This window comes from Ictidomys tridecemlineatus, chromosome 14, assembly GCF_052094955.1.
Source record: "Ictidomys tridecemlineatus isolate mIctTri1 chromosome 14, mIctTri1.hap1, whole genome shotgun sequence".
Lineage (NCBI taxonomy): Eukaryota > Metazoa > Chordata > Mammalia > Rodentia > Sciuridae > Ictidomys > Ictidomys tridecemlineatus.
The window spans coordinates 25,620,622-25,643,967 of record NC_135490.1 but is presented as its reverse complement, the minus strand read 5'-3'; positions in this window follow the sequence as shown (position 1 = coordinate 25,643,967).

Below are 23,346 nucleotides of genomic sequence, written 5' to 3'. Positions count from 1 at the left end.
CCCCATATGTTGTCTTACCAAATTATCTCAGTGAATGCTCTAACAGTATCTGAAAATTCACAAAAGACAAATTATTAACTGGAAGCTAGGTTGTAAAAGGAGGATAGCACTGTCAAAGAAAATCAGTTAAAGCAGTGAAGACAAATTTTATCCAGGAAAAATCACGATAAGAAGAAAGAAACTTCTCTATAAAACTGTGCTCCATTCTGAATACACAGATAAGTGGGAAGTAATGGACAAGTGAGGATCAGTGGATGAAAAATTCTAAGAGGAATCCAGTGTAAGGGGGATTCTAGTCAAATTGATTCAGCAAGATTCTTGTTCTTGATAAGATATAAAGTGTGGAAGATTTCATCAAACTGACCCAGCAGAATTCTTGCTAAAACTAAACTAAATGGGCCAAAGGCAAACTCAACTTCAAGCCTGATTAGAAAGGAGCTCAAAGGAATGTAACCAAAGTTTGGTCAACAAAAAAATCCTGTCATCATCCATAGTCTACTACATAACATGAGAAATAAGTTGTCTAAAAACTTGTTATCCAAACAATAGCAGTTTAAAAATCAAATGGCATTTACTTACCATCGTGTGGCCTAAGTAATCTTGGTCTTTCAAAGGGGATCTTGTTTGAAGTCATCCATAAAAAAATCATGTTTTGATGCCAAACTTCTATTCCTCCTGGAATCAACTTTTAAAAAAAGATACTCTTCTAAATTAACTGATCCAAAAATAATTATCTTTATAGGTTCTTATTGAAATATTTATTCTCTTCCCCCCAAAAATCACTTCCTACCTAGTGATCTTGCTTGAAATTATTATTCTCTGGAAGATCATGTTTACAGTTATAACACTATACTTCCTTTATCATTGATAAAATAAAGTTGAAATAAAATAGAAATAGAAACAAACTGAATTTATTCAAATTCTACAATTATTTGACACATAATTGAAAAATTCAAAAACACACATTTATTTAACTGCCAGAAAGTTTCTGAAAAAAAGATTGACAGTGGATTATTAAATCCCTTGAAGAAATATATCTTTAATCTATCACATTATATATAATAAATACCAGAACTGAAGCTAGAAGGATATCTATCATCTCTGGGTGATTCTTCTGTTGTCCTTTTCATCATCATCGAAAAAATTTAAGTCTCTACCATTATAGACCACGAAACCTCAAAAAGTCCCAAACAGGAAAGCTTCCTCTACTTTCAGGAGCAAAGCAAGGAAGGAAACAAAATCAGCAAGAACCAAATGTCACAGACTAGATGCTTATTTTTACTTAATGTAAGTGCTTCTCCTGTGTAATCAATAATCTCTAAACAAGACTAAAGTCTTTCTAAAATGATGGAATTAAATTGATACTTCACATATAGTAAATTAAAATATCTTTCCAATTCAAGTGATTGTGATTTTTTCCTTCCTGGATAAAAAAGAGAAATGGTAAAAAAATAAATGGAAATAGTACAGTCTTTATAATTTAACTGAAATCAAATCAGTATCCATTTACTATAAATGGGTTATGTTTGAAATCATTTTTGAAATCATTTTTCTATATTGTCTGTGAAATTAAGTAATAAAACCACTGGGATAAATAAAAATACATTATTTAAAATCATAAAGAAAAATGCATAAGGAAAACATTTATGTGAATTATTTATCAAATGGGTAATATAATTTTAAAATAAAATTTTAAAAGTTGTACTATAATAATTTCATATTGTTGGCTTATTTTTACTAACTGCTTCCCTTTTCATTATTTATATTTAACATGTTTACCCTTTAATATGTTTTACGTTTTCTTAAACAATTATATATGGTGGGCTTACATACCATTGTTAGCCTGCTTAAATCCTTAAGTGATCAAAATAATGGAGTCTTATGACTCAAATATAAATATTAAACATAAGAGGCAATATGCAGTTGTCTACTTAATGTCATTATTCTGTCCTCTAAGTTATTTCCTATAAGAGGTAGTATAAATATAATGTCATTATTCTATCCTCTAAGTTATTTCCTATAAGAGGTAGACCCTTTGGTATCTTCACTAAGCATTGAAACTGCTAAGTCAGTACATAGTAAAAGGTTCTCACTAAATATTACAGATAGCAACCTGGTATGTGCTGAATACCCTTAGATTCAAACAAGTCCCTAAATTTTCTAAAGAACAATTACTCTGATACAGAATTGGAATTTCTAATTACCTGTAAATTAAAAATTTATTGCATTCATGAGGCATCTAACATTTTTATATTTTAAAAGACTGCATGTTCCTTTATCGCATAAATGTAGATAGAACATAACCCTCTCTGTACCTAAACCACAAGATGGCTCCCTCTCATTGGTTTGGGGATTGTAAAGAGCATTACAAAAACAGTTGTGGCTAATTTTACTAATGATCGAAAGCAATCTTTTGCCACAATCTTTTGGTAAATTACATCAAATTCAATATGTTAAAACAAAGTAAGAGGATAGATCATATCCAAAATATATCTGTAACCAATTTAGTATGAAAATAATTCAATGTCTCCCACTGTTATAAGGAGGGGAAATTAGATAAATTGAATGGTATATATAGGTCTTAAGTATCTACAGATTTTTAAGCATACATTCCACATTATAAAACAACCTAAAATGGGGGGAAAGTATATCTGAACCAACAGAGATATAGTACAGAAAAGGCAAAAATAACATGGAAAACTTTCTCGCTCTCAGCACTCAATGATATTACATAACAATATAAGTATTCTTTCAAAAGAATTACTCTAGCACCTGGAGGCTAGTTGTGTTATGTCAGTTCACCCTGTGACTCAGATTTCACCTCATATAAGAAATGCTAATACGTATATCCATCCCTCTGAAAATCACTGTGATTCACACTGTTACCGTACATGATACTATGTGTTTGTACAAATGACTGATGGTTCTGGGAACATTTCCAAATACTTATTAGCTTCTGATAAAGCCAGGAATCAAGGAAACTAGTAGCTCATCACTCTTTTTTGTTTGTTTGTTTGTTTGTTTTATTGATTTAAAAAAATAAATGACAGCAGAATGCATTACAATTCTTATTACATGTATACAGCACAATTTTTCATACCTCTGGTTGTATATAAAGTATGCTGACACCATTTCATATCTTCATACATGTACTTTAGATGATAATGTCTATCACATTCCACCATCCTTGCTACTCTTCATCCCATATTATACATAGTCCCTTTCTGGAGATAATTGCAATGATGCTAATTAAAGGCTTGAATGCATATCCTCAATAAAAATAAAATTAATTTGATACAAGATGCATAGTAGATTATAAAACTATATCCATATAAATATAATGACTGAGGACACAGGGAATTCTACCACAACTGTTTTAAAAGGCAGCAGAGAAAAACTTAAAAACATGAGCACTGGATCTATAGTATGTAAATTATAACGTTGGTTACACCTTTAATAGCAACAGGCAAACAGGCAAACAGGCAATATTGTCAGGCAAACTTTTTATCTCCTTTTGCCTTCATTTCCTCAATAGTTGCAAAATTTTTAATGAATTATTATTTGTTTTTTAAAAATGTAATGCCTATTAAAATGAATAAAAAGCATTTTTATTAGTCTCAGACAGAAAGTATTACTTTATTAAAGGCACATTTGGTTAGTTCTGGTGATAAATGTTTGCTATAAAAATAGAGATAAAATTATGAAAAGAATCTCATACAATGGAACAGAAACTTCAAGAAGGTGATAATTCTACTGCTTATTATTATCCTCCACTTAGAATATGCATTTGGCCATTAGGCACTTGATAAATATTTGTGAAATGAATAGGAAATGAAGCATTGAAAATCTGTTATTCCCAAACATTGTGAAGTCATTCAAAATATATATCAAAATACTAGCAACAAATAACTATCAAATCACTCTCTCAACACTCTATGCAACTCACTATTTCATTGCTTAAAGACTCAACATGTTGTCTTTTATTCATCTGCTCCTGTGAATAATAAAAAATGTCCACTTACCCCTTTGTTTACCAGTGATGTCACCCAATGAAAATAGCAACAAATGCCAGTATTCCTAGCATTTTCTCTGTGTATAATGGCTTCTCCTGACATATAATATCTCTACACGATTCCAACTTCTGCTTCCAGTTTCAACTACTATCCTCTTCAAAATGTCCTTGAATTAAATCCCCCAAAGTAACAATCTAATTGGTTCAGCCAGTCATAATCCAATGTAGTCTGCCTATTTTGGGCAGAGTTTTGCATCTAGGCTACCTCTTAATCTGTTAGCCATTTTATAAATTGGTTCAGTTTGGTTTAAATAACCACTCCTAGTTTCAGTAACTATGACCAAGAGTCATCTTGTGTACAGACTGTGAAAGGAGACTGTGCAATTTGTATAGGAAAATCTTAAGAAGACTGTAAGAATGTCATTAGTTTGGAGACATATTTAATTTCAGAACATCCCTTACCCTAAAAAGAAAACTCATACCATTACCACTCACCCTCTATTACCTATTATACATCTTCTACCTACCCACTGGCAACCATGGGTCTATCTATTTTTGAACACTTCAAATTTACATTTGCCTGTATATAAAAATTCCTTATTGTAGGGCATAATGTAACGTGGGGCATGTTGCATCAGAAAAGAGGAACCCTAACTTGCTGGCTGCTACCTGCTTCCTGGTCTTGGGGCCATACATGTGGCTAAGATGGCACTGGGCCATCAGCCAGAAGGCGTTGTGACAAAAAATCGGACCACCTCTAGGATAGGCTCGAAACTCTTCCACCCTCGAGGACAGCTCCTGTCACCCATGACGGCCTGTAGGATGGGTGTAAACGTGAACTCTCCCCACCCTGCTGACCTTTATCCTGATTGGCTCCTATACATTATATTAGCTGTGTGTGTTTTCTCAATAAACAAGCTCCTGCTTTGACTGGTCTCCCTGACTCCTCTGATTGTCCCCCGCGAGTGAGGACTGGGTGGCGAGGGAGGACTGAGTGCCGGTGGTCATTCGGTCCTCTCCTTTCTTGGCTCCTCCTGGTAAGGGCATGCTCTCTCCATCTCTCCCGCAGGTTGGGAGGGAATGAGGGCTAAAAACCGTGACACCTTATAAATGAAATGATAGAATATATAGTATTTTGTATATGGTACCTTTCACTTAGCATAATATTTCCAAGGTTCATCCATACTGGAGGATGTACCAGTATTTTAATTTTTATGATATAATAATGTTTCACTATATGAATACAAATGTTCTTGTTAGTTTTTATTATAGAATTAGAAATACAACGAACAGAATAGTAGAAAACAACCTGTGCAGAGTATTCCTCTATAGGTAGATAAAAATGCCATCTATAAGCAACTGTGATTAAATTGTTTGGGCTAAAATGGTAGATTAATTCAGTTAATAAAACTAAAATTAGTGAACCAAAAATCGACTTAATTAAACACTCATCTCAAAAAATATTCAATATATATAGAAAGTGTTTAAAAGATATAATTCCCTATTAGAACTTATGTTTAGTCTCCTGTTTGAGAATTATTTTCTATCTTTTCAATATTATTTAGATTACAGCCTTTTAGTTGATAAGACGACACTCTGAGATATTACAGGTCTCCTATTTTCAGTACAATAAAATGTAAATCCAATTATCACATTCTTCAGATTCTTTAGGACTGAGTCATATCTGTATCACTTATCAAATTACAAAACTATAATATATTCAACTACTATAAAACATGTTTTTTGAATTCTGAGGATATACTAGACATGGCTACTTAGTATGGCCATTCTAAAGCAGTAACTTAAATTATCATTCATGTACTTAAGTTATTATGTAACTTACTATGTAAATACTCTATAAATACAAAATAGTTAAAAATAATTCTATATAGTTAGAAAATGAGTGATATTGTTTACTTTTTTAAACCAAATATTAATGAAAGATCTTATCTGAGTTCTGCTATTGAAAATTTTTCAAAAACTTGGTCCTTGTATTTTCTTAAGTACAATCCAATAAGAAAGTAAAATTATATTGTTTGAGTGGATGAGAACTAAGATGCCAAAAGAAAATCTGAATAGAACTTTTACTATCTTTACAAACATCTGGAAGTAGTCAAAAAAAAGTTTAATTTCTACATTTCAAGGAACTCACAGTAAATTTGGGGAATTAGTCTAGAAAACCAACTACAAAGCAAAAGTTACAGAGAACTAGCATAAAATTTAGTATCATTGTCATATAAATTATGCAATTCACTCATTTATTAAATGAATTTTGGATCCCCTTAAAATAAAAGACCTAGAATTATTTTCATGAATCAATACATTATTATCTACGTCATAGGCTATAACTTCCCTCATTCTACCTAAATTTACATCCTAAAAGCAACCTTATAATTGCCAAACTAAATGGATGCTTTCATGCTTTGATTTTCATAGCTCTCTTCTCATCTCCTACTATTTGTTTTTCTCAGACAATTCTAAAAAGCTTCAATTATCACCCATGTTATAACAATTTTCCAATCAATACCATAAACCCAGAACACTAGCCTGAATTCCAAATCCCTCATAGACTACCTCAAAAATACATTCAGCTCCTTTCTAATTTTGATAGACTTCCTCTAACCAAAAACATAAAGCTCCTTATTCTCTAGCTCTCAAAAACAATCAAAAGATTATGCCATATTTTATCTGAAACTTCTTTCTTGCATGATCCACCTCTCAATTTAATTGATCACTGAGTGCTCTGACTATATTGTATCTGTTCCCTCTTCTGCTGATATCCTTCAGATCTGAATTATTTCTTATATGGATTCCAAGCTGGTTTTCATATCTCAAATTTCACCAATTAATTAATCAATCAATCCAGAGGCCTATTTCTACAAAGGTCTCATGCTACACTACTGCTTAAAATTCTCTAGTGGAATTTCACTGCTGACAGAATAACTAGAAAGCCTATTGTCATCTGGAAATATTACCACTCCAGCTCTTATCTCTCACCTGGAACTACAAACATCTTTTGTTCCAGATATATTAAAGCTATTAAAAATGTCTAACATGGCCACATTTCAAGGGGCCCTTTATGCAAGGCATCCTCTTAGTTAAGTATATATGGAGAACAACATGTTACAACCTTATAATACTTAGTTCCCTTAAGAAAATATTATCAAATATATTATAGAAACATATTAAATGTCTTTCTTCTCATCTATTCTTTGGTTTTCAAAACACTCTTTATATATCCCTATAATAACAGCAATTATCTTATGCTATTATCCTTTTTTAACTGTCTCCAAAATTTACTGAGTTCCTTTAAATCATATTTTATTAATTTTTAATTTTTTGTATAGCTATGAATAACATCAATAATTAGTAAATATTCAATAAATATTTTAATTAGTAAAATCATGAATACATTAGAGAGAAGTAGGCCCTCAGAAATGTCAAAAGTATAATATAAAATACCAAACTCAACCTTCTGATCAGTAAAATTCACTAAAACAGGGAAATTCAATAAAAAGCAAAGAATAAACTTTTCCATGTTTAAAGCAATGTGGTTCCTTCTTTAATTTGATTAAACACATGAACACTTTTAAAAAGCTATAAATGTAAATCTTTGTTTACCTTTCTAGCAGATTGAAAACAAAACTGAAAAAGGAATAGCAGCAGAATGAATTACGAAAACAAACAGTGATATTATTATGTCCACCAAACCCAATCTCTATCAGTAGACATTTGTTTTTACTTTCAGTAGGCATTGTGTTGCATTAACACACTGTAAGCCTCCAAAGTTCATTACCTTAAACACACAGGTTATGATGAAATTGTGATCCTGGTTGAAATTTAAATTAGAAATGTTCCATAATGGACAAGAAACTTCAAAGAATAATTCTGATGTATATCTTAATAGAACTTAGGACATATTTTCTATATTTAAAATTAAATATGCATGCTCAGTACCATAACATTCCATGTTACTTTTTGAGCTTTTTGACTTTCAAGTGAGACACATTTTCTTTCATAAAAGTCATAATACATTAAATAAATATTAGGCCATTTGAGTTTTAATATATATAATATTCTCCCCTTGTACCTGAAGAATAGGTTCCAGTACCCCAGCAGATGATGCCTGAAACAACAAACAGTATCAACTCTTGTATATACTATCATTTTTCCTTATTAAGTTCTTTCACCTTTTTCAATTAAAGGAAGCACTTCACAGCTTTTCTTTGACATACCCAAATTATCAATATCACTACTTTTACACTTCAGATCCATTATTAAATAAAATAAGGGATGCTTGAACACTAGTACTGTGATACTTAATCAATGTAACAGCAGATATATATGAAGTAACAGGTGGAAAGAAAAATCATGGACAGGGGACTATTGTATTTCTTGACAACTTGGGCTCCCACTACAAGGTTTCAAAAATCTACTCATTCCTGTTCTGCAATCAAGGAGGTGAGTCAGCATTCAGGCAATCTCTACAGGCTGAAATTCACATAAAAGATGAGGATATATATGAAAGTAACATCAAGATAAACATAAAAAAAAAGAAGGAAAATCAACTAAGGGAAAAAAACACACGATGGTATGACTGTGAAAAGGACCTGAAAAAAAATGCAAAATGAAACTGATTCGTAAAATTTATGTCAAAAACTCAGCTATAAAGTATGCAAAAAGAGAGAAATAAAAGGAAAAATAAATAGGAAAAAAATCCACAAAATTAGGAAAAGCATACAAGAAGCACATAATACTACACAGAGACCTTAATGACTGAAGATAACTTTCTATCTGCTTCAGCCTTACTTATAAGTATCTACTTGATGCTTATTGAGATAGAGGTCTATCTCACCTAAGGTTATTTTAATGCTTGATACCCATAGTCAAACTCACCCACATATTCACAAACCCACACCCAGTAGGGCTTACACATAAAAGGAAGTAATAAAAAACTAACCCTGTTCCAAGAAATAGACTGTAACACTTTAACTTGTTTTTCTTATTGTTTCCTTTGTCCTGCAATTCTTGGCTGTGAGTCTGGGCTTTTAATAAATACCTGACTCTCTCTGGATCTTTGATTGCAGTCTTTGCACCATACTGGACTTTGACACTTTATAAAGTTCTCCCTGCAAAAATGAGATGCCACATTTCTCTACTAGCTGACATCCACCTTCCACCCCACTTCTATCTTCACTTTTAAATGAGGAAAAGAACAAAATAGAATCCCTGGCAGAGAAAATGGTATATGATGATTTCCTGAAGTAGAATACAATTTTATATGTTCTAGGAACCAATAGTTGCATCACATTGAGAAAAGGCAACAATGAACATTACCAATAACAAACATTTTGCCAAAAAAAATGTGCAAAGGTAAATAAATGATATGTAGCATGGTAAAAAATAAACACAACCATTGTTTGTAAATAACTGTCTACACTAAAAAGTTTTTAAAAATAAACAACCTGTTAAAAGAAATTAGTGAGTTCAACAGAAATTTGGGGAAAAGATTCACATGAAGTCAGTAGTGGTTTTACATTCTAGCAATAGCTTATTAAAATATGTAAAAATATGAAAAAATATCCTATTTGGGATGGCAGAAACAAAAATATTGTTTCTAAAAGCAAAACACAAATGATATGTACAACTTCTATACAGCAAATTATAAAAGTATGCAGATGCACAAAAAACAAATTAGGTAATTTGAGAATGAGTGGTGAGATTCAATATTGAAAATATTTCAGTTTCTCTACAATTTAAAAATCCAACACAATTAAAGTCAAAATATAGAATTTTCATAAAGCTAAATAAGTTAATCACAAAACTCATTTTGAATAAAAACAAACAGAAGTCTAAAAAACACCCAAGACAATTACAAAAGTCAATCAAGTTAACTCTTTCGCAGCCTGCTCAAAAAGTAGTCCGTGACTAAATGATTCAGAATGTCGAAAGGGCTCATCAGTAATGCAGACCTACTGAATCATAATCTACACATTTGCTGAATCTCCAAGCAGTCATTAAGTAGATATCATTATTCCTTCTCTGCATAGAATTAACCTTTTTAGCCGTTGATTGTAAATTGGGACATAAGGTTTCAGGCTCAAAATTCTAAGATTTATATGATCTATTTTGTTTTAATTCTATGTGATTTGTTTTGTATAGTAAAAAATCTAACCTAGACTTTATATACATGTTTTCCTTTTATAAAAAGCATAACAAATATCATCCCAAATCAGCAATTTATACCTTGCATCCTACCAAATTTAATTAAGAACACCAAGGCTGGGGCTGGGGCTGGGGCTGGGGCTGGGGCTGGGGCTGGGGCTGGGACTGGGGCTTTAAGGTAGAGTGCTTGCCTGGCACATGCAAGGCGCTGGATTCAATCCTAAGCACCACATAAAAATAAATAAATGAAGATATATGTCCAACTACAACCAAAAAATAAAATATTTAATTAAAGAACATCATTTTATCTAATCTCTCCTATAAATCACTTCTCAGATGAAATATAGAGAACCAAATGAGCAATGTTATAGATTATATACGCAAATAAAGTATTCAGGTTAGCCATGGGTGTTTTCTAATACTTGTGTTGTAAAATCCAATTGCTTTCTTTGCTTGCTCTATTTAGTGTTTCCTTTTAGTGGTCAATTTCCTTACTGTACTTTATGGTAACAACACCCAAGCCCTTCATAGTTTTGAAGCTTCCTCTGTTAAAGTTCCACCCTGTGGTTCCCTGTAACTTCCATCTCTATTATCACAAGATTAAGATCCTGAAGTATTGTTTTCATCCTTCCATCATTATAACATTGATCAACCCAGCACAGTAATATTCAAAGAACAGTATGACTATCCTTTTTCTCTTTTGCATTTTCCTTTACCAGCTTCCTCCCTATTCTACCAAAGGCATTCTTTCGCCTCAAGGTGGCTCAGGATTACTAATATAAATGTAAAAAGAGTCAATATTCAGGTTTTAAAGTATACAATAATATTTTATACTACATTAAGATTATAGGCTTAAATACAAAGCTTTGCTGAAAGGATTTTCTAAATGCTTTAAGCTCCCAAAAATATAACAAGGTCTCACAGAATGCGCTCCCCACAACTCAAAGTATGCTACTTAAGTATAAGGATTATTTTGAGCAAAAAGGCACATTAAAAGCAGCAAATGCAAGAAAGGCATTTTAATCTTCACTTTTCTCCTGAAAACAGGAGATAAAACTTCCCATGTGAAAGATGCTCTTCTTATACTAGAGTGTAATAAATATTCTTCTACAGGGACTCATACACATGTGAATTCTACAAAAACAGATCTTATTAAAATTATTCTCATCTACCTTTGTTCTCCCCACAAAATTCAGTTATTTTTTTCCACTATTGCTTCTCTTTTTCTCACAATTGTTCAATCTAATATTAAAAAACATTAGGTTCTGACACTTTTTATATGGGTTCCCATATCAAAAAAACTTAAGATTAAATTTGTATGCTTTACTCATGTTAATTTATCTTATCTAATTTTAATTTTCTAGTCCAGTTGGTACCTTAAAGAGGTAGACTGCACCTGCACCAACATATTACATAAAAAAAATCCTTGCAATAATGTAAAAACCCACCCCATTGTCCCTCAGAAATCTGTGGAATTTCAGAAAGGCACAGAGACTTGAATAGGCACATATGAGAAATACATGTCCCATCTGAGGTTAATTCTAATAAAGTATTGTAGGTTTAGGGGAAAACTGAGAGCAGACGACTTTTGGTGTCCCACTCCTCACATTAAACTCCACATAGTGTACTGCTGTCTGTTACGTGTGGTGGACAACCCATGCATAGAGGGCTTCTGTGGCAGGGAAAAACTGAAGACTGGCAGGAAGACACTGAAAAAGAAGAAAAAAGGGAAGTCTGCACTCCATGTGGTCCTCTATTCTCACATATTATTAAAAGGATCCAAACTATTTAAGGGAGAAAACAGAAAGAATGAGAGCTAGGAGACACTAGGGGAATGAGAGCAATCACACTGGTGAGTAGTGAAATGACTCTGCAAAACGGCATATAAGGTCTATATGCCACATTATGGAATGGGGATAATATCATGAACCTGATGGGATGCCACTAAACATTTTAAGCAGAATTACATAATTATATTTTCATCTGATTTTCCAAATTCTGAGCTTTAGTTTGCTATTCCACCATCCACATCATATATCTAGATATTCTTACCATTTTCAAATCTGTCATACTCTTCATGTCACCTTACATTTATATGTCTTCAATTTCATGAAAGTTTGTTCCCTTTCTCAACTGGCCAATGCTCAGATGCCACATTCTGCAAGATATCTGCATTAACATACTCCTAGCCACTGCATCTTCTACCTGGAGATTTCTCTCATCTGGGTTTCCCAAATTCCTGCAATTGTTCTGATTTTTCTCTTCTAGTACTTACAGTAATGTATCTTAATTGCGTGTTTTCTTCTCTGTCTGCACTGATCTCCCTAAAGGCAGAAGTTCTCCTTTATCTCTATACCATTAATATGTACCTCTATTATCTGTTATCCACCCATTAGTATTAAACTTCTGTACCATAATCTCTACAGAGTTGCATCTAACATAATGTCTGGCACACACTGAAGAAAGTTTCCTGAAGGAAGAATATCAGAAGACATAAAGGAAGGCAAGCAGGCCCACCTGATTATTACTGCCTGGAAAATCACCATAGAGTTTTCCTTGAATGTAAAAAAAATTTCTTAATATTCTTAACTTCTGATCTAGTCTTAAATTTTAGAAACCGTCCCCCTCCTCTTCTCCCTCCCACTCCCCCTCCCCCTCCCCCTCCTGCTCCCTTGACCACTGAGCCACATCCTCTATTTTGTATTTACTTTAGAGACAGGGTCTCACTGAGTTGCTTAGTGCCTCACTTTTTGCTGAGGCTGGCTTTGAACTTGCAATCCTCCTTTCGTAGTCTCCTGAGCTGCTGGGATTATAGGCATACACCACTGTGCCTAGCAGCATTTTTAAAAATCAGGAACTGGGTTTCCTACCTTTGAAGTCTTCTAGGTTAGTGCTAGTTAGGGGTTAATTAAATTAAATTTAGAAACTATTAAATATAATTCTGGACATTTATGAAACTTGTCAATTCAGTTTCCTTTCCTAATGATAATTTCATTAAATCTAACTTTTGTCTTTCAATATTTAATCCACATAATGCTCTTAGTAGTCTCCAACTTTTAAAAAAATGAATCCTCTATTATTAATTTATCATTTTTTAAAACAAATTTGGACACAAGTGTTTTTTAAATCTTAAAACCTAACAGTTTGTTAAGAAATAATTTCTTTGAATCTAGAAAACTCAAAGTTGCTGTATCTTGTTTATTGTGTATAATGGCAAAGCAGTGGAATAATGGAGGTTAATGATGGGCCCTTGGAGTCTGTCGCTTTTCTTTGTTATTTGAAGATATAGACACATAGAGATTAGTTTAAACTCAGATTAAGGAAAATAAACAATATTTGCACTGGGCTTTAAAAGAAGACTAATATTTCATTAAATCTTAGTAGGCAAATACTTTTCCAGGTGTAAAAAAAAATGAAAAAAAAGGTAAGCAAATTTTTATAGAATATTTTGGCAGGGCATCAAGTTTCCTGGTATGATTGATTTTTTTCAGTGAGTTTAAAAATGGAGTAAAGGGAAGCATAACTCAATACTAGTCATAGAGTCCTGAAAACACATTCAGAAGTTATGACATTATTCTGTTATCTCCAGAGAATTATCAGATATCTAGAATACACAGAATAAGATCAGATATGTGCTTTTAAAGTTAGATTTGAAGTGGAGGGAGAACTTCAGCTCCATCTTCTTGGAGTTAGGCCTGAAAATTAAATTGATGTAAAATACATCAACAGAGAAAAGCATATAGATTTTTATATGTATATAAGAGTCCCATTGAATGAAGACTCAAAAGAAGCAACTTGACTTGTATACTCATATACTAAGTTGAACAAAGTGAGACAGTTGTAGAAAAGTAATTAAAATATACGGGGAGGCTAAAGAAAGATAAGAATTATTAAAACACTATTGCAAAATTCTCTCAGCCTTGATTCCCTTCCCTGTCTCTGGTAATAAGATTTTATTTTCCCTGCTGATATATGGAGAGAATCTTTTACATGAAAGTTTAATATCCTACTTTTAGGAAGAAAGGTTAGAGTGCCCTTCTACTATTTTCTGTTTTTTAGTAGCTTTGGCTCAAAGTAATTCTTATACCAAAGTGACATAGTTTAGAGTGGCATGTTCTGCCACCTTTCATAATAAAGTGGAACCATTCTCTAATTTCGAACAAAAGAAGAAAAATGTATTTCCACATTTTCTTAACAGGTTGTAACACACACGAGACTTGTGTTTTTAAAAATCTTAATCTAAAGTGGTGTAGATATTCCAGTTCTACTTATTTATAGGTAAATTCAAATCTGAAAGATATTTTGATATTAGAACTATACTTTTAAAATAAGTACAAGAAAACTCTCCAAGATAGAATGTTAGGAATTTTTAATGATTACATGTATACAACTTTTGACACTGTCAATTATTCTGAGCCTGTATTTAAAGACTGTGTTTAAAGACTTTTTATACTAAATATCAGACAATATTTGAAGACTTTTTGTACTAAAAAGCTGTTTAAATACTTAGGGGGAAAAGTCCTTAATAAACTTCTCACAATTTTTACAAATCTTTGTATGTGTGTGTGTATGTGTGTGTGTGTGTGTGTGTGTGTGTTGTATATGTCTGCTTTTCATCAGATCCTGAAAAAACTTTAGAACTGTGTCTCATGAGAAGCTGCAAAAGTGGCAAAGATTAAGTAATGTTCAAAGGTAATATTTAATATTTGTGGTAAGGAGACTGAGATGGTTAATTTAGAAAATTTTCATTACAAGGAAGATAAAGGTAGACCAAATATTTTGGATATTCAGTTATGATTTTTAAAATATCTTTTATTATGCTTGAAGAGAAGAATAAAAAAACCACAAAATTATAGAAAAGAGAAGCCATATGAGTAGAGAAATCTCTAAAACTCATGTGAAAGAGTCCTTCTAATCAAGGAAATTTTTGTTATATGCAATCATAGAAGAAAGGTATAAGCAGTAGAACACATTTGCAACATTGGAAGTGAATTAAATTTTAGAACTCAGGAGGGGGAGGTGGGGGAGAAGGAGGAGGAGGAGCTACTGCTTATTTAATAGTCTTGTAAACTATACAGTAAACTCTAATAAATATATAATTAAGTTATATTAACATGAGCCCTTTGAATAGAGACAACTTACTTTATCTAATGGGCAAAATAATTTGACTAAGTGTGGATTTTTCATGATTTTCCAAATACCTGAGTACAAAATAACTACAGGCAGTTGAAAGTCACATAGAAGCAAAAATAAGAAAGAAAAAGAAAGAATAAAAAGTTAGAACATTGCTTTTACATTAGCAGCAAATCTGACAGAAGGATAAATTTAAAAAAATACAAATCACAACAGATGTACAATTTAACAAGTTAAATATTTAACCTCCATATATCGAGGATAGTTTTCACTGTATTATATGTTCTTGCCAATCTCTTTATGTACAGCTTTGTGTAATGTTAATGTTCCTCCCAAGAAAATGGGAATGTGTAACATATTATAGAATGTACATTTTTAAAGGATGCGTTCATTCTAATTTTCCCAGACAGTCAAGATCTCATCTTTTTCCACAATCTCATGGAAGTGTACATTTGGCGTAAACAAAGCCATTCTAGAATCTAGCTAAGTTTATTTTCTAAATTATTTTTGTTGTATCTGTTAAGTAGGAGCATATAAACTCTCATTTCTTTGTCTCTTAAGTGAAGATTTCCCTTTACATTTTCATAACATTATTGAGTATACCACAAACTTAAGAGAACAGGTCAGCAAAGAAATTTTCTTTCCCCAACTATTGATTCTCATGAGTTCAGAAGGAGCATGGAGTAGTAAAAAAAAAAAAAAAAAAAAAAAAAAAAAAAAACATAATTTAGGAAAAACAGATTTGGGCTTTAAGTTCCATCTCTCTTAGCCCTATGAAAGTCTAATTTCCTTCATTTGTGACGCTGGAATAGTACTGCACACCTTGCAATTCTATTTTTTTTAATTATTTGTTATACATGAGAGTAGAACATATTTTTACATACCATACATACATTAATATAACTTCCCATTCTTATGGTTGTACACAATGTGGAGTTACACTGGTTATGTATTCATAAATAAACATAGGAAAGTTATGTTCCATTCATTTTTGCAGTTCTATTTTAAGGAGTGAATAGAATATAAAGTTTATGACACAGACTAAGTTAACAGTAAATAGTATATCTTGTTACCTAAATCCTAGCACTTAAAAAACTCTATTTTGCTTACCTACTCACCAAACAAAACAACACTAAAACATACATAGCCCAAAAAAATGCTTTTTATTCTGCTTGAGGTCATGTTATAAAAATTACAAAATGCATGTGTTTGTGTTGGCAAGGAAAATATAAATCTATTACTTTTAGATATTATTGTAGTAGATTTTCAGGTTGAATAGTCATCCTAAATACTCTGTATCAACAAATGTTCTGCATATTATGAACATTAAAACAACTGGTGAAAAATAATAAATGTTCACAGACTTTAAAATACACAAAGACCATGTTGTGAAATAACACAGGAGGCATAGGAGGCGGTTCTTGTGATTATTAAATACGGGACACAACATTTTTACAAATAATATTTCAGAGTTCTGTAAATCCATAAGTAGGAAATAGACTAATAAAGTCTAAACAAAGACAGATCTAAAACTATGGTAATCATGGACACCTAGTATTTCCAAAAATGCAGATTATCTCACAATGGATTTTGCAGCTTCCCTTAAACAGTAGTGAAGCAAATTGTTTTCCACAAGTAACAACTGTCAAAGATAAACAAATCTAAAATTCATTAAAGGTAGTAAAGACAAATTTAGTGCTAACTACTGCAGTAAGGAAAAGAGACCAGTGCAAACTGAGCTTGACTTCAACTTGCACAGAGGTGACTAGGCATTTTAAAGGCAGAAAGAGCAGGTAGGATGAGTGAGTGAAAGCTTAGAGCAGAGTCAAGGAAATGAAAAATTACAGAAAGCCACACTGGTTACTGTGGATGCTATTTTTATCTGTGAATGCCACTTACTGAAGTTTTAAAAGAAAAAACTGAGATGAGTTAAATTTAACAGTTTATTTGAACAAGACAAAAGTTTCAGAACCAGAAACCAGCATTCCAGAACAAAGATCGTTCAGAGTGTCCCACACCACCACATGTGTAGGTTATCTGTGTGGCTGGAGGAAAAAGAGTGACACAGAACAGCCTGACTGACTACAGTAGACATTCTTCTTTTTCTCAGTACTAGGGATTGAACCCTGGGGGTTCCTCCCCTGAGCTGCATCCCTAGCCCTAAATTGCCCAGGCTAGCTTTGAGCTTATGATCCTCTTGCCTCAGTCTCCCAAACAGTTTGGATTATAGGCATGCCCCACTATGAATTAGCACTTGCTTTTGAAGGAGTTAAAGATGTGCCATCTGAAAATATGACAAATGGGCATACGGATTATTTCAAGCTGAAATTACTTGAGGAGCTGTAACTCCAGAATAGGTCATTTAGTCTACATTTTTCTACATGTAGCAAGCCATAAAGATTCTTTTGAGAGGGATGTCCTTTCCTTACCAAGGCTGGAAAATAGCCTTGGTCACCAGGGACTGTTAACTGGAGATGCAATGAACCTGAGTAAACAAACTCTTGGAAGTAACCCTAATCTTCCATCATCTTCTACTCAACCTCATATATCTCCAGTAACATCCCTAGAATTTACACCCTGGACCAGATACCCATTTGTCTTATTGTTTCTTCATAAATGTATTGTACTTTGTTTAAAATACATACACACAGACACACACACACACACACGTATATTAATTATGCTTAGGTCAGTGTTTCAGACTTCACTCACCTGAGAAGATTCTCATGTTAATCACTTTTCTTTTATTAATCAGCTCCTGTACTAACAAAGTTCCTAGGTCCAACCAAGGAGCCCTTGTGAGAACTAAGAGGGAAGTAGAAGGGATTTCTGTCTCCTATATACTTTATATTGGCATGGTCTGATCAGTTGGCAGCCTGTGACTAAGGTGAAGCTTGACTACAGCCATAGGCTGAGACTATTGCTTGCTTACAACAGTATATATACTCTTAGGTTACAATTTTTTCTTTATTTATTGAGTTAGTTCATTATGTGTGGAAATTGCTTTGAGATAGACTTTAACACTCAAGTACTTAAGTGAGATTCCTACCATCCCACAGAATTTGCAAGACAAGAGCTTGACCCATCCTGGTGATTACATTTCAATGCAATGGCTTTCAGGTCCTAGGGGAAAATACTACTGGGGGTGTAGGCAAAGCATGTATCTCAAAGGAACAGAAGAAGGACTTAAAATTTAATTTAAGTTCAAAACAAAGTAACAAGTGCTCTACAACATGGAAGTAAGTCAGAGGTCTGTGGTCAGGTGTTAGAACAAATTTTAATTTTTTGGCAGCCTCAAGTTTCTCGAGACAGGACCTCAAGAGGAACTGAGTCATCTTACCACATTAGAGTTTGGTCAAGGACTGTATATTTGTCACAGTTTTCCTAACCATATCATAACAGCACTGTCTGTTGGAGAACAGAGTCAATGAGATCAAGCTTTAGTTTTGGATCATATGTTGTACAGTGGTTCATCAATCATTTAGAAAGCTGTTCAAAAAATCTAGATCATAATTTATAGAGAGAAATATGCAAGGAAAAAATGGCCATAATCATAATAATAAAAAAGCAAACCTTCTATTGATATCCATAAGAAGGAAATAACCATTCAATCATTTGTTGTTTAAACAATTTTTACTTTCTGTAAATTTTTCTGCTCCTGTGGAGCATCTATGGTTACAGCATAGCTTCTGTATTCAAAAGCCTAATATCCAAGAATGAGGTGGAGTTTAGCTTAAGCTTTGAAGGTATGATCAAATTCAACATTGGATAACTATGGTCATCAAAGTAAAAGGAATAACTGCAAAAAATATCACCAAAATTCATAGGTTAGAATGTAGAGATGTTCTTCTAATAAGTTGAATGTCTTATAATTTACTATTATTAAATATGCTTTCATACTCAACTACATTTGTCAATGAAATGCAGTCAGATATTGATACAAATTTTTAAATAGTTTAGGAATGCTACAATGTTAAGTTAGAATCATAGCAATTATCATCTCCAACATCTCACTTTTAGGTCAATTAAATAGAGAAACAATAGGCATATGCTAGGGTACAATGACAATGGCAGGCAAAACCTATACAATGAAATCAGGGTCTCCTCCCTTCCTCAGTACCACATTCCTCTTTATTATCCTATTTTACTCTAGATCCAGTGAAGGGTAATTCAGATAGAAATATTGTACAGAAACTGAGAACAACTACCTTAGGAAAACTATATGATTTTGACAGTGATATACTAAGCCCTGTAAAGTAAATTAAAGGAGGATATTTGATTTCACATGTGCACACTTGATGTGTTTTCCTGAAGAATATAAGTGAATATGCCTATTTCAATTTAGGTTAGATTCCTACCATCCCACAGACTTAGGATCTGGTGACTGAGAGAAGTTAAAATTACAAACTGAAGAAAAATCAACTTGAAGATGGTATATGAAGCCACAAGAGTGGAAGAGATTTCTCAAAATCCACATCTTTTTTTTTTTTTGCCATTAAAATCACATTGCAGGGGCTGGGGTTGTGGCTCAGTGGCAGAGCTCTCTCCTAGCATGTGCAAGTCGGAGGGTTTGATCCTCAGCACCACATAAAAATAAATAAATAAAATAAAGGTATTGTGTTCAACTACAACTAAAAAAAAATTCTAAGTTACATTGCAGATAAGATTTTAAATTAGTAATGTTATAAGCGAGCTCCAAAGAAAACCAAAGGCAAAATGTTTTCTCTGATATATGGCTGTTAACCCACAACATGGGAGGGGAAGATTAGAAGTTCATTGTACTAGACAAAGAGAAATGAAGGGAAGGGAAGGCGAGAGGAAAACGCAGAGAAGGGAAGGAGGATGGAAATAGGGAAAACAGTAGAAGGAATCAGATATATCTTTTCTACCTGCATATATGAATACACAACCAAGGTAACTCCACATCATGTACATACAACCACAAAAATGGGGATCCTACTTGAAACAAGTTATACTTTCTCTATGTATACATAATATTTCAAATTATACTGCGCTGTCATGTAAAAATATTAAATAAATACAAAACAACAACAATAATAATAATTTTAACAGATACTCAACATGGGTTGGAAAACATCATCAAAATAATTTCTGCAATTCCAATAAGCAATAATTGATTAACAAAGGCCAAACTCAGTGACTGTTAAAAAACATCAATAAGGCCGGGTGCTGTGATGTATGCCTGTAATCCCAGTGACATGGAAGGCTGAGGCAGGAGCATTGCAGGTTCAAAGCCTGCATCAGCAACTTAGTGAGGCTCTAAGCAACTTAATGAGACCATATCTCAAAATAAAAAATGGAAAAAAAAGGACAGGGATGTGGCTAGTGATTAAGTGCCCCTGGGTTCAATTCTCACTATTAAAAAAATAAAAAGCATCAATATGGATATAAAAGAAATATTCAGAACAAAGTCATAGCTGAGGGGCCCCACAAATGTCTTCCTTGACCAAAAACCTCTAACATAATATATCTCTTTCAGTTTTACAGTTTCTAGACTATTGTTTCAAGGAAAGCAGTTTACTGAGTTCAAGTTAATAAGCATTTATTGAACTCCTACTATTTACCAATAATAAAGGTACAAAGATGACAAATACAGCATCTAAATATAAGCCTTCTTTGTTTTATAAACAAATTTTATTGAGGGACTAATTTCCAGACACTGTAAAGTAAATTAAAGGAGGTACTAATATCACAGTGGTAAAGAAGAAAAACCCAATCTTCAAGAGCTTACATTCTAACAGGTTCTCAATTTTGATTATTTCATGTAAGCTGAATTAGTAGAGAAAAAGCTTGTTCTTACATAATTACTGATCAAACAATATGATTGACATCTGAGTTAAACAGTCTGTTTTCCTCAAAAAGCACATTTCTTAGAGATTTGAACATTAATGTCCTCCAAATATAATTATGGAAACTGTCAATCAGCATTTTATAACCCTGATAAATTCTTAGTAAACAATCACATATTCTCAAAACATATTTTTAAAAACCCTTCTTTAGTTTATTTTTGGAAATAACATGCTTCAATTTCTAATATCACATATATAGCTATTTACTATTTTCAGTCTCTATTTGTATTTTTCCCTTTAATTATGAATAACTTTTAAATTTAATGTGGAATAATTTTCAAAGTTCTTAGATAGAAATCTGCCCAGTCTGTTTTATGTAAAATTAGATTATTATTATCTATATGAAACTTCCTCTTCTGGTTCTTGAATTCTGATTCCAGTATCAGAATCTTTTCTAGCCATTCATATATAATCTTCTGATCATATTTTCAGTGGAAAAAATTAACATCACTATTAACTCCATATGAATTTTTTTCTCTCTCTTTCTGTTTATGTTTGTAGTAATGAACAAAATTTCTGCTTATATGATACTACTGTATTGAGTACTACAAAGTCTAGATTCTTCAGTGGGTTATTTTTGTGGTGGGGAAGAAACTGTTTCCTCATTTTGTCTTTTGTCTTAAAGTACTGCAGAATTTCTTCCTTTCTTCCTTGACCACTGTGATAGTTAATTTTAGATGTCACCTTGACTAGATTAAGGAATGACTAGAAACCTGGTAAAGCTTGATTTTGGGTATGCCTGTGAGGGTGCTTTCATAGTAGTTAGTCTAACTGCAAGGTAGGGAAGATCCACCTCAAATGTGAGCAGTTACCATCCAATGGGTGAACAAATTCAGAAGGTAAATTGGGTGAAAAATATACAGGTGAACTGGAATAGACAGCTGCCTAAGTATTAGAACTGCAAATTCCCCAGCCTTTGGACTCCAGGACTTAACACCAATTACTACTCTCCCTACCCTAAACCCTGCACTCATTTTCAAGCTTACAGCCTCCTACCAAAAATTAGACCACCAGTTTCCCTAGCTCTGAGATCTGTGGCCTTGGACTGAACCATACTACAAACAACACAGCATCTCCAGTTGGCAAATGAAACATCATGGGATTTCTGAGCCACCATAATTACGTGAGACACTTTCTCCAATAAATCTCCTTTCATGCATCTATATATGTATCTTATGATCCATTTCATTTGTTTATATTATAACAAATACAACTATCTAAATACCAAGTGCCATTTATTCCTTTTGGTTTTAATTTTTTCTTCTGTAAAAGCTATGATTTCAAACCAAACCATGCTATGGATTTCACATTATACATTCTCTTAAACCTTTCCCAGTAGACCAGGGACAGTGTCTAAAGATACTGTACTGTTTTCCCCTTGACTCAAGATGGGCTAATTTTTGACGGCAGATAATGTCAATCTTAGAAACATCATTTTAGCCCTTCTTTTCCCACAGTTTTTCATGACCTGGTTGTTCTGCCTCAAGGCTTATAGAGATCATTCACCACAATTTTAGTTTCATTTTAAAATTTCAAATTGCTTTAAGATATAGTATTCTTTCTCTATATGTTATACTGAGCATTACTTGGGGGTAGTTTTTGTTTGTTTATATTATTTTGAAAGGAAAGATTGGGAGACAAGGATTTAGGCAACGACCATTATCTATAATTATCCTGAAGTCCAAGAAAATTCTTAAAAAAAATGGCATTGATGCAACAAGATATACTCTAGGAAAAAACAAACTTCAAATTCTACTTTATACCATGCATAAAAATTACTTCAGGATAGAACACAGACCCAAATATAAATACTAAATCCCTAAGTCCTCTGGAATGAATTAAGGATAATATTTTCCTAATCTGGAGTACATGAAGTTTTCTCCAGTAATATATAAAAATGGAATAATGATAAAAAATATTAACAGGCTTCATCAAAATTAAAAACTTATGTTCATCAAAAGAGTCTATTAACAGAGCTGGGGATATAGCTCAGTTGGTAGAGTGCTTGACTCACAAGCACAAGGCCATGGGTTCAATCCCCAGTATCACAAAAAAAAAAAAAAAAAAAGTTTGTTAATATTCCTTACCCCAAAATTTGGGGGACGAAATGTGTAAAGTTTAATTTTTTTCAGATTCTGAAATATCTGTATTTATATGAGGTAACTT